At 35.2% G+C, this 17,574-nt stretch overlaps 1 pseudogene; it reads right to left on the bottom strand.

The window, feature by feature from the left end:
• Window positions 1-16,296: 16,296 nt before the first annotated feature.
• On the bottom strand, window positions 16,297-17,224 carry LOC101702126 (olfactory receptor 5H17-like; annotated as a pseudogene).
• Window positions 17,225-17,574: the final 350 nt, after the last annotated feature.

Genomic DNA, 17,574 nt, shown 5'->3' with positions numbered 1-17,574 from the left:
TATAGTTTTAAGCCTTAATAAGAAGGTATACTAATGATTTTCCAAGGTAGTAGATTTTTGCTACTCTCATCACTACCACCAAAAAATAGTTATTATATGAGATGAAAATGCTATTTTGCTTTTCTGTATTTTTTACTTTACTATGGATGCATCATGTGGTAAAGCTCGAATATATAAGACAAAAATTTTTCTTCCCACATAATGGGTTGTCTCTTCATTCTGTTGGTGATTTCTCTTGCTGTGCAGAAGATAGTGTGAAATAGGAAGAAAAGTTCCAAAGGTGAAGGGGAACAGAAAGCAGAAGCCAAAGGGGAAAGAAGGGAAAGGAAAAAATATGAGAAAAATATGGAAACAAAGTCTTTGTAAATAAGGAGGGATGAAGGGGTAGAAGGGAGGCAGGGGAATGGGGAAAAATCAGAGTGAAGGTATATTGTGTAAAGGCACAAATTCCCGAAGATGAATGTCATCATATTGTACACTTAAAATGTGCCAATATACTTAATGAATAAAAGAATTTGTTTTTTATCTTCATATTGCAATATTGAAATAAACTGTTTTAAAACTATTGATTAAGTTGCAGATATATATATATATTTATGTATGTTTATATATATATTAAGATCTGGATAAAAGGGTAATGCCAATATGTAAATGACACCTTAACATTTTAAATGGGAATTATGATTGATTTAATATAATGGACCATTTTATCACTATCACTAGAAATATTTCTTATATGAAAATTGTAATGACTTGCATATTTAAACCTATTTTTAAATTGCTTAAGTTCTACATTGCAATATACAGTCATTAATAGGAACAAATTCATCTCACAGTATTATTGCTTATCCATAAATTAGCTCAAAAATAAAATATGAATATGATAACAGCTTTTCATTTTTAATCCTGCTATTTTTGTATTTTAAACGTCCAACCCAAATGGTTACAATTTAAATACTATTTTGGCTTTTATACCTAGAATTTCAAAATAAATCTCATTTGGTCTTAGTGACATATAGAGAGAGATTGTATAGATATTTTAAAACCATTATATAAAGAATTTTAAAACAAATATGATTTGGACTTACCTACATAATAAAAGAGATTGTGGAGATCCTGTAAATGTATTAAACTTCATAAAACAAAACAATACAATAGCACAGGGTTAACAATAACACAACTGGCAATTGTTTGAACACTGGTTCCTTTTGGAAGTTTCATTTACCACTCTCAAAAAATGTGGCTTATATCAGTTTGCATTGAAAACAGAGTCAACCAGTCGCACAACTGTGAGCTTTTTCCAGAAATGGAAGGACTGGAGATTTGAAATTCCCCTAAGAGTACGAGAGAGTTCTCAGTAGAAAAATGAAGCTATTCTACTGGGCACTGTGAATTTGGGCACGAAAGAGAAGTTCAAGTTGTCCTAGGCATTACAGACTTCAGAATCATAAACTTCAAGTCATCATAGATGTTTCACATGTGAACAACTAAAATTGGACTTTCACTCAATATTTTCCATCAATATGACAAATATGTTATATTTACAGAAACAAGATTTTATCTAAAATGTACTGCTTTGAAAACTTTGAATACTATGGTTCTTTCTGACCTAGTAAATATGTGATGTCCTTAAGGCAAAGATCTAGTTTCTCTGTAGGAAATGACCACAAGCTGTGTGATCCTGTGCACAAAAGGTGATCTCAAACCTAGATAAATATGAAACTGCTCCACTCTAATGGAAATTTTGATGAGAAATCCTACTAGTCAAATGTTAGAAGAAGTAGCCTAAGAAAACATAAGACATGTTTCTCAACTGAAGGTGACATATATGTGGGCCTCCCTGACATCAATGCCCATTTATTTCCCAGAGACCTTGTTAAAATTCTGGCTTGTTTCATAATTCTGGCTCAAAATGAAAAGATCCTTTATTTTTAGAGAGGAAAGTGGGGAGAGAAGAGGATAGATAACTACCCTGATCAGAAAGAATCAGGTTTGGGGCTCCAGAAATGGAGGTCCTCCAGAAATGGAGGACCCTTTACCATTTTGTTTCATGCAGCTTTTATAGGGTGGACCCCTCACACCCAGAACTTGCCATAACTGGATTAGATTTGGGGCACTTCTCTCTAATGTCATTTTTTCCACTTCTTGGTGTCTGTTTCTTTACTCGTCCTTAATCTGTTTTTTCAGCCTGGTCTTTGTGGTGGGCAGCTGTTTGGCAAGGGAGTGTCTTGGCCATGGTTAGCCTAGAGTTAGTAAAGGGGAGTGTGAATGTCTACTATGGTCTGTAAATGTGTGGTGAATATAGTGACTCTCTTGACTGGATAATATAGTGATCCTAGAGTGAATACATATGTATATGGTACAGGTGTGAGCATATACTGCCTTCAGTTTACTGAGACCCTCTGCCACCTTTGTTCCCCTATATTCTATTAGAAGTGGGGATGGTTTATCCTTTGTGCACTTGGCTTTCTCTCTGTGTCCCACCTATCAGCTCTTTTTCTGGTTTCTTGGTGCAAGTCCAAGGACATTTGGTGTCTTTCTTTATGTGCTTTTTCCTTTCTCTAACACTATCCTTAATCTACTTCTGACTGGAATTTGTCCTATAAAGTTTGCCTTGAACTCCTTCCAGTCAGGATAAACTAGAAGCCCTAAGGAGACCCCTAACCTGTTTTCTTGTCTATGGACCCCTCCCCCTACAAAATTATGTAACCCAGTAGGAACCACAATCCAATAAATGTTCATAGAGTGGGATATGAATTAATCTAACACCTGTATATGAAGAATCATCTGATCACAAGTGTGGGAAGGCAGGGGGATGACAGTGTAGGCAGGATGGAAGATATAGTAACTAGAATTTTGTAAACATGACAGCATAATATTTAAGTTGAGGGAATCAGTGGTATTCCTAGCAAAAATAAGTGGAATTCCACTGTTGAAAGGTAAATGGTGAAGTGATGACTGCAGACTGATCAAACATTATATTGAAAGGATCTGAAGTGCAAAGAAAGTCAGCAATGAAAGATTTCTTTCTAGCCTAAAACTCGATAGTACAGCATTATACCATGTCACAACTACTTGAACTTTGGTATACTCACTTTTAAAATTTTATTTTATTTCATTAATTTTATTGATACATTTTAGTTATACAATATATTGACATACATTGTTGGTAGTTTGTACCTTTACAATATATATCCTTGGTTCTTATTGTTTTCCCTTTCCACTGCACTCCATTCAACCACTTTATCCCTCCCTATTTACAAAAGCTTTGTTTCCAGTTTTTCCTTTTCTCATATTTATTCCTTTTCTTTATTCCCTTTCCCCTACCCCTCCCACTTCACCCTTGGATCTTTTCTTCCTATTTTTCATTATCTAGTGTACATTTTCATGCTCATTACACTTTCAATTTCTCAAACCAGAGAAACATGTATTTACAAGTGTGACCTATTTATTTCACTTATGTGTATGGACTCCATGTGCATACTTTTAGCTATCAATGTCTCTAATTTCTCATTCTTTGTTTTGGTTTTTTTTTTTTTTTGCTTGTTTTGTTTTGCTTTGGTTTGGGCTTTTTTTGGTACTGTGCATAGAACTCAGGATCTTGTGCTTGTGATTCAGGCAGCGGAACCTCTGAACTAAACCCATGGCCTCTCTTATTTCTCATTCTTTATGGCTAAGTAGTACTCCATTTTATTATGAAACCCACATTTTCTTTATCAACTATCCATTTGATGAGGAATACAGCAATTTCCAAGTTTTAGCTATTAAAACTGTGCTGGTATCAACATGTGTGCACATATATTGCTGTGGTATGATTCCTTCAATTCTTTGGGGAAGATACCCAGCAGGGGAATAGCTGGGTCAAATGAACCTCTAATCATGTTGGGGTTTTTTTGAGGTGTTTCCACACTAATTTCCACAGTGGTTGCACCAGTCTATACACCAATCAAAAGCAAAGGAGAAAACAATCCAAAAATTCATTTGGAGCCAGAAGAGACTTAGAATAGCAAAAGCCATTCAAAGCAACAGAGACATGGCTGGGGGTATCACAATCCTCCACTCAAAACTCTGCTACAAAGCTACTCTGATGAAAAAACAGCATGGTACTGGCAAAGAAACACACCCAAGGATCAGTGGAATAGATTAGAAGATGCAGAAACAACTTCAAACATACTCAGCCAGCTCATCTTTGACAAAGGAGCCATCTACTCTCATTGGAGGAAAGATAGCCTATTTAATAAATGGTGTTGAAAAAACTGGATTTCAACCTACCAAAGATTAAAACTAGACCCATACCTATCACCATCCAATAAACTAAGATCAAAGTGGATTAAAGATCTAAATATTAAGAGACACACTAAACTTGCTGGAAGACTAGTTAGGTAGAACTGTTGAGGACATTGGCATAGGAAAAGACTTTATGAACAAAACCTCAGTAGCACAGAAACTAGCACAAAGAATCAACAACTGGGATCTCATCTTATTAAAAAGCATCTGCACTGCAAGAGAAACCACCAATGGAGCTAAGAGACAAAGTACAATGTGGGAAAAAAATTTTAACAGCTGCACCTCAGACAATGGACTACCATCTAGAATATAGAAAGAACTGAAAAAAAATAGACCCCCCAAATTCAGAGACCCAATTAAAACATGGGCATATGAAATGAACAGACATTTCTCAGAAAAAAAGTAAAAGCAGCAAAGAAATATATGAAAAAAGTGTTCAACATCACTGGTCTTTGAGAGATGCAGATGAAAACAACACTGAGATTCCACCTTACCCCAGAAAGAATGGCTGTTATCAAGAGATCAACCAATAACAAATACTGGCAGGGGTGTGGAGAGAAAGGAAACCTTCTCCATTCTTGGTCGAAGTGAAGACTGGTGCAACCATTGTGTAAATCACTATGGAGATACCTCAAAGTTCTAGGATCAGAGGTCCCATTTCACTCACCTATTCCCCTGCTGGTTATCTTCCCCCCAAAATTAAAAGAATCATACCACAGTGATATATGTGCACCCATATTCTTAGCTGCATGGTTTTTAACAGCTAAAGCTTGGAAACAGTCCAAGTGCCCACCAACTAGAAACTGGATAAAAATGTGGTTTTTTAATAAAATGGAGCACTACTCAGTCATAATGAAGGAGAAACTAGCGACATTTATAGCTAAATGGATGCATATTGAGGTCATACTCTTAAGTGAAATAAACAGGACACATGTAAATACCAAATAGTTTCTCTAGGGTGAGAAACTGAAAGTGTAAATAAGGATTGAAATGATTAAAATGAATAATTGACAATTTGAAATAGGAAAAGGTCCAAAGGTGTAGGGGTGGTGGGAGGAGAAGGGGAAAGGAAAGAAAGGAAAGGAAACATTATGAGAAAAGAAAGAAATGGAAATGAAATCTATGTAAATAGTGAAGGGTGGATGGCCTGAAGGGCACGCATGCAATGGGGAAAAAATGAGAACCAAGATACATCATGTACAGGTACAAGCACCCAATGATAAATGTAAATGTATTGTAGATCTAAAATGTACCAATAAAAGAATAAAAATAAAGCAAAGAAGGGTTTCCTTATCCCAACAATCCCTCCAGCATTTGTTATTGGTAGATTTCATGATAGCAACCATTCTTTCTGGAGTGAGGTGGAACCTCATCCTTGTTTTCCTTTGCATCCCTCAAATGACAATTGAAGCTGAACATTTTTTTCTTATTTTTATTTGGTGTTTTTATTTCTTTGAGAAATGTCTGTTCATTTCAGATGCCAGTTATTGGATTGTGTCTTTAAATTTCGTAGGTCTGATTTTTTAAAATTCAGTATAGATTCTAGATAGTAGACATTTGTCTGAGGAACATCTCTTAAGAATTTTTTCCCACATTTTGTGTTGTCACTTCCCTCTGTTGATCTCTCTTGCTGTGCAGAACTTTTCAATGAGATGAGATCTCACTTATTGATTCTTTGTACTAGTTCATATGCAACAGGTGCTGTCCATAAAATCTTTTGCTACACCTATGTCTTCAAGAGTTCTACCTAACCTCTCTTCCACCCAGTTTAATGTTTCTATTTTAATATTTTGATCTTTAATCCAGTTCAATTTTAGTTTAGTGCATGGTGAGAGATATAGGTCTAGTTTTGATCTTTTGCAAGATGGAACCCAATTTTTCTAGCACCATTTATTTAAGAGGCTATCTTTCCTCCAGTAAGGGTGTTTAGCTCCTTTGTCAAAGATGAGGTGGCTGAGTGTGTCTGGGGGTGTTTCTGCATCTTGTAATCTGTTCCACTGATCCTCAGGTCTGTTTCTTTGCCAGAACCATGCTGGTTTATCACAGTAGTTTTGTAGTATACTTTCAAGTTAGGAATTGTGATGCCTCCTACCTGCCTTTGTTGCCTAGAATTGCTTTTGCTATTCTAGGTCTCTTCTTGTTCCAAATGAATTTTTGGATTTTTTTGTCAAGATCTATGAAGTATGCTGCTGGAATTTCAATTAGGATTGCATTGGATCTATACAGCAGTTTGGGAAGTATGGTCATTTTCACTTTGTTGGTTCTTCCTACCCAGGAGCAAAGGATGTCTTTCCATTTTCTCATATCCTCTTTGATCTCTTTTTTCAGAGTGCTATAGTTTTCAGAGTAGAGGCCTTGGATTTCTTTTGTAAGGTTGATTCCTAGGTATTTCATTTTTTTAAGGCTATTGTGAAAGCAGTTATTTCTTCCATTCCACTCTCAGTGGGTCTGTTCTTTGTGTATAGGAAGGCAATCAACTTTTGTGTGTTGACCTTGTATCCAGCCACTATACTGTATTTTGTTATTAAGTCTAGAAGACTTTTAGTGAAACTTTTGGGATATTCTATATGGAGTAGCTTGTCATTCACAAATAATATCCATTTTCTATCTATATTCCATTTATTTCTTTCTCTTGTCTAATTGCTGTGGCTAATGTTTCCAAAACTATATTGAACGGGAGTGGTGATAATGGACATCTTTATCTTGTTCCTGATATTAGCATGAAGATTTTCAGCATTTGACCATTTAGTGTGATATTGGCTGTTGATTTTTCATAGATGGCTTTTATGAGGTTGAGATAGAGACCATCTATTTCCAATTTACAATGTGGTTTTTATCATGAATGGGTATTGGATTTTGTCTAATGCTTTTTCTGCATGTATTGAGAGGGTCAGGTGGTTTTTGTCCTTGGCTCTATTTATATATTATATATTACATTAATATAATAATTAATATATCATTATCTTTATTGATTTGTATATATTGGACCATTTCCACACCCCTGAGATGAATCCCACTTGGTTAGGATGTAGGATCTTCTTGATGAACTTCTACATTCATTTGGCCTGTATCTTATTGGGGATTTTTGCATCTATGTTCATTCGTTGTGGGAAATTATAGAATTCAGCTATCTAGTTGTAAGAATTGATCACAAGAAGTTTGTTAACTGAGAAAATTAAGTCGTTTCTGGGAAATTCCACTAGTCTGTTTGTCAAATGAATGCCAGAAAACTTTAAGAGATGTTGTGAAAGTTTCATGAGAGAAAAACAGGTTTTCCTAGTTTTCTTATTTATCATTTCCTGGGATCAGAGGACCACAACCCAATGACTCTATGGGTGGTGAGAGAGATACGACTCACTATGCACATCTGTGATGCTTGTGGTGGGCCAGTGGGCTTGATTTTGGCTAAAGTCGTCCTGCTGTCTTGGTACCATCTGATAAAAAGAGGGCTGCAGTGTGCTCTTTGATGTATGGAATTGGTGAATGGAAACGGGGGACTTGTGAATTCGCCTGTAGCTTTTATGAGTCACTTAAAGTCACTGGTTATCATCAGATGTAAAAATCAGAAAGACAATAGCCAGAATAACTAAGCTGCTTTCCTACATGTATAAAAGCCTTACTTCTTTCCTTTGTGATTGTCGAATAGTGCCAGAGGAATTAAACTGCTGTTCATCCCCTAGGCTGTCTCCTTTTCTTTCTTTAAAAGTCGGTGCTTTCTGGGGTCTCAGGTCTCCTTCTAGAGAGACCTCCAATAATTAGTGAGATTGGCCTATAGTTGTCTCTCTTTGTTGGGTCTTTCTCTGCTTTTGGGATCAAGGGGACGCTTGCTTCCAGGAATGAATTTGGGAGTATCATTTCCCTTTCAATTTCACTGAAGTGTTTAAACAGTAGTGGGAGTAGTTCTACTCTAAGTGTCTGGTACAATTTAGCACTGAAGCCTCCAGGACCCAGGCTTGTCTTCGTTGGTAAGTTTCTAATTACCTTTTCAATTTTATTGATTGATATTGGGTCCTTTGGAATTACTAGGTCTTCTTTGTCCAACTTTGGTAATTCATATGTATCTAGAAATCTGTCCATTTCTTCTGTATTTTCCATCTTATTGGTGTATAGGTTCTCGAAGTAGGTATTGTTGATCCTCTGGATTTCTGCTGGGTCCATTGAAATTTCACCCTTTTCTTTCCTAATTGCATGGATTTGGGTCTTGTCTTTCCTCTTTTTGATAAGGTTGGCTAAGGGTTTTCCAATTTTGTTTATTCTTTTGAAGAAACAAATGTTTGCTTCATTGATTTTTTTTGTATCATTCTCTTAGTCTCCATTGCACTGATTTCTGCCTTGATTTTTATAATTTCCTCCCTTGTCTGAGCTTTGAGTTTGTCCTGTTCTTTTTCTAGAAGCTTGAGCTTCAGCATTAGGTTGTTTATTTCGGCTTGCTCTGTTTTCCTAATATGAGTATTCACTGCTATGAATTTCCCTCAACATTTTCACTGTGTCCTTTATATTGTGTTTGTTACTTAATTGTACAAACTCTCTGTTTTCTTCTTTAATTTACTGTGTGACTCATTGATTATGCAGTAGTGTGTTATTCAATTTCCTTGTGTTTATGAGATTCTTGTGGTTCCTTTTGCTATTGATCACCAATTTCATCGCAGTATAGTTTGATAATATATAGTGGATGACTTCAATTTCTTTGCACTTATTTGAACATGTTCTAAGAACAAGTATGTGGTCCATTTTGGAGAATGGCCCAGTGCAGCTGAAAACAATGTGTATTGTGATTTTTGTGGGGTGGAATGCTCTGTAAACATATGTTAAGTTAATTTGTTCAAGAGTTTGATTGAGTTCTAGTACTTCATTGTTTATTTTTTTCTATTTAATCTATCTATTTGTGACAATGTGGTGTTGAGGTCTCCCAGTAGTATTATGTTAGTGCTTATTTGATTTTTCAGGTCTGTTAGCATTTGTTTTATATAGTTCAGTCACTAGTATTTAGTACATATATATTTATGATTGTCATCTCTTCCTCTTGGATTTTACCTTTGCAAGGATGTAGTGGCCTTCTTTGCCTCTCTTAATTTTGTTGGTTTGAAGTCCATTTTTTCTGCCAATAGGATAGCTATTCCTGCTTTTCCTTGCATTCCTCTCACATGGACTGTTGTTTTCCACTCTTTACTTTTCAGTGTATGAATTTGCTTTTGGATTAAGGGTGTTCCTTGTATGAAGCATATTGTTAGATCTTGCTTCTTGACCTATTCTACCAGTCTATTTCTTTTGACTGGTGAGTTCAGACCATTAACTTTGATAGTTATGCCTGATATTTATTAGCCTATCCTTGTCATGATCTTTTCTTTGTGTTGGACTCTCGTCCTTTGAATTTAATTTCTTGTCTTGCCTGATCTATTCATTCTAAATGAATGATTTATTTATAAATGAATGATTTACTCATTTATTCTTGGGGTTGTGATCCTCATTGTCTTTTCCTAGGATATGGTTTAAAAATTTTGGGAGTGCTGTTTTGGTATTCATGAAGCTCCTCAGGTGCTCTTTGTCATGAAAATATCTTATTTCCCCATCAATTTTGAAAGAAAGTTTTCCACGGTGCATCAATCTAGATTGGAGGCTGTTTTATTTTAGGGATTGAAAGACTTCAGCCCAGATACTTCATGACTTGAGGGTTTGTTCTTTTCAGCTGCACACAGGTCATTCTCCAAAGTAGACCACATACTTGCTCATAGAACATGCTTAAGTAAGTGCAAAAGAATTGAAGGCATCCCCTGTATATTATCAGATTATAGTACAATGAAATTGTTGATTGGCAAAAGAAACCACAAGAATTTCATAAACTCATGGAAATTGAATAACACACTTCTGAATAACCAATGAGTCACAGAGAAAATTAAAGAATGAATCAGACAGTTTCTACAATTAAATGAAAATGTCAATACAACATATTGGAATCTATGGGACACAATGAAAGCAGTCTTCCGAGGGAAATTCATAGCACTGAATACTCATATTAGCAAAACAGAGTGAACTTAATTAAATAACCTGATGTTGAACCTCTAGCTTCTAGAAAAACAAGAGCAGGACAAACCCAAAGTTCATACAAGAGAGGAAATTATAAAGATCAGAGCACAAGTCAATGCAATGGAGACTAAGAGAATGATACAAAAAAAATCAATGAAGCCAAGAATTGGTTCTTTGAAAGAATACACAAAATTGAAAAACCTTAACCAACCTTATCAAAAAAGTAAAGAAAAGAAGGAGTTTTTGTTGGAAGTATGGAATACATGTCTTTAATCTGTTGAGAAGGTTCTGTTCTACTTCTAGCCTCCTGATAACTTCTACCATGAACAGCTGTAGAATTTAGTCCAATACTCTTTCTCCAACTAGTGATAGGATCATATGGCTTTGTCCTTTCCTCTGTTAAAATGATGACTTTTGGGGGTGGATCTTCCAATGCTGAACCAACACTGCCATCCCTATAATAAAACCACTTTCTACATACTGCCAGATCTGACTTCCAATAGTTTGTTTTGTTAAACAAATTTCTATCTATGTTCATACTTTTTTCTTCTATTATCTTTATCCAGTTTTAGGATTACCACAATGTTGATTTCCTAAAATGAGGAGAGAAGTGTTCCTTCTTTTTTCTGCTTTAATTTTTTGATATAATTTATCAGTTAAAATGTTTATGAGCCTGCTGTTGTCATATAGGTGGGTTTTCAAGCTGGGAATATACTTTCTTTAATAGATGCTATTCAAATTTTATATATCCTCCAGAGTTAGTTTCATTAATTTGTCTTCCAAGGTACTTCTTAGAAGTTGTCAAATTTATTTCAAAAGAGATTTTTGTAATATGCTTTCTATGTCCTTTTAAATTCTGTAAAATCTGTGGTAATGTCTCCTAGATCTTAATGTTGTAATTTTAAAAAAATGTATAACTGGTATTGTGTAACAGGGAGAAAAGGTCTAAAAGAGCAGGGGAATTGAGAGGGGTAGGGGAAAGCAAAAAAGGGAAAGGAAAAAATATGAGAAGAGGGAAAAAAAAGTAAAGAAAAGGCCCAAATCCATGCAATTAGGAATGAAAAGTGTGAAATTACAATCGACCCAGCAGAAATCCAGAGGATCATCAGTACCTACTTTGAGAAACTATACAGCAATAAGATGGAAAATACCAAACAAGTGGACAGATTTCTAGATACACATGAATTACCAAAGTTGAACGAAGATGACCTAAATATTCTAAACAACCCAATATCAATCAGCAAAATAGAAAACCTAACTAAAAACTTACCAACTTAGAAAAGCCCAGGTCCTGATGGCTTCATTGTTGAATTTTACAAGACATTAAGAGAGGAACAATTGCCACTACTGTTTATACTCTTTAATGAAAATTAAAGGGAAGCAATACTCCCAAATTCATTCCTGGTAGCAAGCATCACCCTGATCCCCAAAACAGAGAAAGATCCAATTGAAAAAGAACTATAGGTCATTTTCACTAATAAACATAGATGCAAAAGTCCTTAATAAAGTACTGGCAAATCAATTGCCCAATATCATCAAGAAGATTATACAACCAGAGAAAATGATATTCATCCCAGGGATGCAGGGATGGTTCAACATACATGACTCAATGAATGTAATACACTATATTAATAGAGCCAAGGACAAAAACCATAATATCCTCTCAATAGATGTAGAAAAAGCATTCCAGGAAACCCAACATGCATTTATGATAAAAAAAAAAAACACAAAAAATTGGAATAGACTGAGTCTACCTCAATCTGATAAAAGCCTTCTATGAAAAAACCAACAGCCAATATCATACTAAATGGTCAAAAACTGAAATCCTTCACACCAAAATCAGCAACAAGATGAGGATGTTCACTATCACTACTCCTGTTCAATATAGTTTTGGAAACCTTAGCCACAGCATTTTAGACAACAGAAGGAAATAAAAGGAATAAAGATAGGAAATGAAAAGGGTCCAACTGTCATTATTTGGAAATAACATGATATTCTATATAGAAGACCCCAAGAACTGCACCAAACATCTTCTACACTTAATATCCAAATTAAGTAAAGCAGCTGGATACAAAGTCAACACAAAAATCAACAGCTTTCCTCTACATGAACAACAGACTCACTGAGAGAGAAATAGAGCAAACAATTCCTTTCACAATAGCATCCAAAAAACTGAAATACCTAGGAATCAACCTAACAAAAGAAATCAAAGACCACTTCTCTGAAAACTGTAGCACTCTGGAAAGAAAGATTGAAGACTATATCAGAAAATGGAAAGATATCCCTTGCTAATTGGTAGGAAGAATCAACATAGTGAAAATGAGAATACTTCCAAAACTGCTATACAGATTCAATGCAGTTCCAATAGAAATTACAGCAGAATACTTCATGGATCTTGAGAAAAGAATCCAACAATTCATTTGGAACAGGAAGAGACCTAGAATAGCAAAAGCAATCCTAAGCAACAGAGATGTTGGAGGGGGAATCATAACACCCAACTTAAAACTATACTACAAAGCTACTGTGATAAAACAGTATGGTACTAAAAAAGAAACAGACCTGAGGACCGGTGGAACAGATTACAAGATGCAGAAACAATTCCAGACACACTCAGCCCCCTCATCTTTGACAAAAGAGCCAAACACCCTTACTGGAGGAAAGATAGCCTCTTTAATAAGTGGTGCTGGAAAAATTGGGTTTCAACTTGCCTAAGATTAAAACTAGGCCTATATCTCTCACCATGCACTAAACTAAAATTGAAATGGATTAAAGATCTAAATATTAAAACAGAAAAGCTGAAACAGCTGGAACAGAGGTTAGGTAGAACTGTTGAAGATATTGGTGTAGGAAAAGATTTTATGAACAAAACATCAGTTGCCCATGAACTAGCACAAACAATCAACAAGTGAGATCTCTTCTTATTAAAAAGCTTCTGCACAGCAAGAGAAACCACCAACAGTTTGAAGAGACAACCCACAATGTGGGAAAAAATTTTCACCTGCTGTTCCTCAGACAAAGGTCTACTATCTTGAATCTATAAAGAACTTTAAAAAATCAGACCTCCCAAAATTAAAGACCCAATTCTAAAATGGGCATCCGAAATGAACAGACATTTATCATACAATTAAGTAGAAATAGCAAATAAGCATATGAAGAAATGTTCAACATCACTGGTCATTCGAGAGATGCAAATGAAAACAATGATGAGATTCCACCTCACCCCAGAAAGAATGGCTGCTTTCATGATATCAACCAATAACAAATCCTGGTGGGGCTGTTGGGAAAGAGTAACCCTGCTCCACTGCTGGTGGGAATGTCAACTGGTGCAAACACTGTGGAAACCAGTACAGAGATACCTCAAAAACTAGGTCTGAAAGTCCCATTTGACCCAGCTATTCCTCTGCTTTGTATCTTCCCCAAAGTATTAAAAGAATCATACCACAGTGATATGTGTGCATCCATGTTCATAGCAGCACAATTCATAATAGCTAAAATTTGGAAGCAGCCCAACTGCCCATCAACTGGAGACTGAAAAAAGGAAATGTGGGGTTTTTTTATATAAAATGGAGTACTACTCAGCCATGAGAATGAGAAATTAGAGACATTTATAGCTAAATGGATGCACATTGAGGCGATACTCTTAAGTGAAATAAACAGGACACACGTGTAAATACCGAATAATTTCTCTAGTATGAGAAATTGAAAGTGTAAATAAGGACTAAAAGGTATAATCGATAATGTGAAATAGGAAGAAAAGGGGCAAAGGGGAAGGGGAAGTGGAAGGAATAGGGGAAAGAAAAGAAGGGAATGGAATCAATATGAGAAAATAAAAAATGGAAACAAAGTCTTTTTAAATATGGAGAGATGGAGGTGTTGAAGGGAGAGCAGGGGAATGGGGAAAAAATAAGAACCAAGAGCAATTATGTAAAGGTACAAATTTCCAATGATGAATGCCATATTGTATACCTAAAATGTACCAATAAAATTAATTTTTTAAAAAATGAGAAGAGAAGATAGATAGCAACCCTAATAAGAAGGAAACAGGTTTGGGGCTCTGGAAAAATGGAGGTACCTTTACCCCTTCGTTTCTGTCTGTTTTTATAGGGTGGACCCCCTCACACCCAGAACTTGCTATAAATAGATTGGATTCTCAGCACTTCTGCCTATTGTCATTTTTTCAGCTTCTTCAAATCTGTTTTTTACTTGTCCTTAATCTATATTTTGAGCCTTATCTTTGGAGTGGGCAGCTGATTGGTAAGGGAGTGCCTTAATCATGGTTAGCTTAGAGTTAGTAAGGGGGTGTGTTTGGCTGTCTATTGTGGTCTATAATCATGTGATGAATCAGTGACTCTAGACTGGATAATGTAGTAATCCTAGAGTGACTACTTATGTATATGGTACAGGTGTGAGCTATACTACCTTAAATTTTGTCAGGTCCTCTTCCCACCTTTGATCCCCTATATTCTATTAGAAGTGGGCATGGCTTATCCTTTGTGAACTTGGCTTTCTCTCTGTGTCCCACCTGTCAGCTCTTTGTGCAATTCCCAATGCTATTTGGTATCTTTATCTGTTTTTTTCTTCCTCTCTCTTTAATCCTATCCTTGGCCTACTTCCCACTGGAATTTGTCCTGTAAAGTTTGCTTTGAACTCCTTCCAGTCAATATAAACTAGATGCCCTAAGAAGATCCTATTCTATTTTCATGTCTATAGACCCCTCCCCCTACAAAACTATTTAACCCAGTAGCAATGACAATCCAATAAAAGTTCTTAGAGTGGGATTGAATTAATCTAACAGCTGTATATTAAGAATCATCTGATCACAAAGTTTAGGAAGGCAGGGGGATGAAAGTGCAGGCAGGATTGAAGATATAGTAACTAGAATTTTGTAAACATGACATTAATTTTTAGGATGAGGGAATCAATGGTATCACTAGAAAAAATGTATGGGATTCTACTGTTGAAAGATAAATGGCAAAGTGATCCCTGAAAATTGATAACACATTGTATTTAAAGAATCAGAGAGCAAAGACAACCACCAATCAAAGATTTCTTTCCTAGCCCAAAACTGGATACTACCGCATTATACCACGTAACTACTACTCAAACTTCGGTAATATGCATTTAAGGTCCCTCATCAAAAAAAATTCCAATAAAGTTTAAATGTTAATCATTTTATTTTACTTTCAATTTAAGGAAGATTAACAATATTTCCTTCCTATTCTGCCACTTTTTTCTAGGTCTATCCTTGCTTAATTTTTAAATTTCATCATTAGTTTTCTGAATTAGTAATGTTTCTTAAATTTCTCAGAAAGAGACCAATATACCTGGAAAGGGCCTTAAAAGGCATCAGGGGCTAAAATAAGTAACAAACTTCCCCCTCTTACTCAAAGAACACTGATCTGTTTTTACACTTAACTTTGACCTCACTGTTTTAGCCCCTTTCTCATTTTCATGATTATATTCAAATTTTACTTGGTATTTCTGAGTGATAAATGAGTTGAATAATTTCAAGATGTAAAACCACAACTTCCCAAAACAAGTAGAATGAAAGACATTTTCATAACTAGTAGTATTCCTCGCTTTTCTTCCCATTCAAAAACAAATTTGCTCCCACAGAAGTATAAATGTGAAAGGAGTTCCAAGTTACAGAGCATTATTGTCTGTATAAGTTATCTCACCCAAGTCTTATGAAAATAGCTTCAGTTTAGTGCTTATTATAAAAATAATACAAGAACACAAGCTACAAAATGTGTCACTTCTTTTCATCTTTAATTTTTCTGTTATGACATAAATAATATATTAAAATTCTTTATGTTTATGAATAAAGAACGCAAATGTTTTAAGGAGGTAATAGTGTATATAAACATAAATTGTTAACATTACAGAACTATAATTGCAAAAATCTCTGAATTCTACTGAAAACATTCACACTTTCTTCCACAATGGTTTCTTTTAATTAAAAGAGAGAAGATATTAATATGAGATCTAAGCATTTCTCTTCAACATCTTTCTCATTGAATTTGTGACTTGCTTGTTTCTCAGGCTATAGATAAATGGATTTAATGCAGGGATTATGACAGTGTAAAATAGAGAGAAGATCATTTCCTGATCATTTGCTTCTGAAGGTGCTGGATGTACATACATGAAGAGAAGAGGACCATAGTACAGAAACACAGAAAAGAGATGAGCTCCACAGGTGGAGAAGGATTTGCTTGCACCCTTTTCAGACTTCCTTTGTAAAATAGTAAAGAGAACAAATGTATAAGAAAGCAAAATAGTCATAATGCTAAATACTTGTATTGAACCTGAGAAAATGAAGACAAGGAGATAATTAAGAGAAGGGTCTGTACAAGAAATTTTAAACAATGCTATGCATCACAATAAAAATGATGTATTATTTTTGAATTACAGAAAGTTAATCTGAATAAAAAAATTCCATGAATTAAGGCATGAAGAAAGCCACCTACAAATGATAAAACTAATAGCTGGATGCATAGTCTATTGGTCATAATCACTGGGTAGAGTAAAGGTTTGCATATAGCTACATAGCAATCATAAGCCATTCCTGCCAACAGAAAACATTCTGTGGTTGCACTGATTCCAAAGGAGAAATTTGTATCATGCATTCAGAGAAAGTTATCATCTTCCCTATTTGTAAAAAGTTAACCAGTATTTTTGGTGTTACAGTGGATGATGACCAAGCATCTACAAAGGCTAAATTCCCAAGGAAAAAGTACATGGGCATGTGGAGGTTAGAGTCATTCCTGATGAGCATAATCAGACCCAGGTTCCCCACAATGGTGATGAAATATATTGCCAAGAACAGGATGAACAGGAGGATTTGCCACTCTGGCTGACATGTGAGTCCTGTGAGGACAAACTCTGTCAGTAGTGTTGCATTTTTCATTTTCATATTCCCTCTGCAATGAAATGTAGTGAATATTTTAAAAATTATAAGAATTTGTAGGGAGAAAATCTGATGATAAGATCACTTGTATACTGTGCTATAATGTACATTTCAGAATATGAACTACTATAGTAGAAGAAGATAGTTTGGGGAAATTAAAAATGACAAAAACTTCAATTAATTCAGTTCAATAAATGTGCAAGTAATAACAGACGTAGAGAAAATGAGAAGGTTTTTAAGGTAGTGACATTTTTCCTGGGGACAGTGGAATGTGATTGGAAATTCTGTGTCCTACACCTCTTCAGAGTCTACATTAAAGTTATTTGAATGACAATACTTTTAACTGACTCAAAAGC

Source organism: Heterocephalus glaber, unplaced genomic scaffold (assembly GCF_053883595.1).
Source record: "Heterocephalus glaber isolate CG9 unplaced genomic scaffold, H.glaber_assembly_v1.0 deba00000122, whole genome shotgun sequence".
In the NCBI taxonomy this organism is placed as follows: Eukaryota; Metazoa; Chordata; class Mammalia; order Rodentia; family Bathyergidae; genus Heterocephalus; species Heterocephalus glaber.
This window is presented reverse-complemented; position numbering and strand designations above follow the sequence as displayed.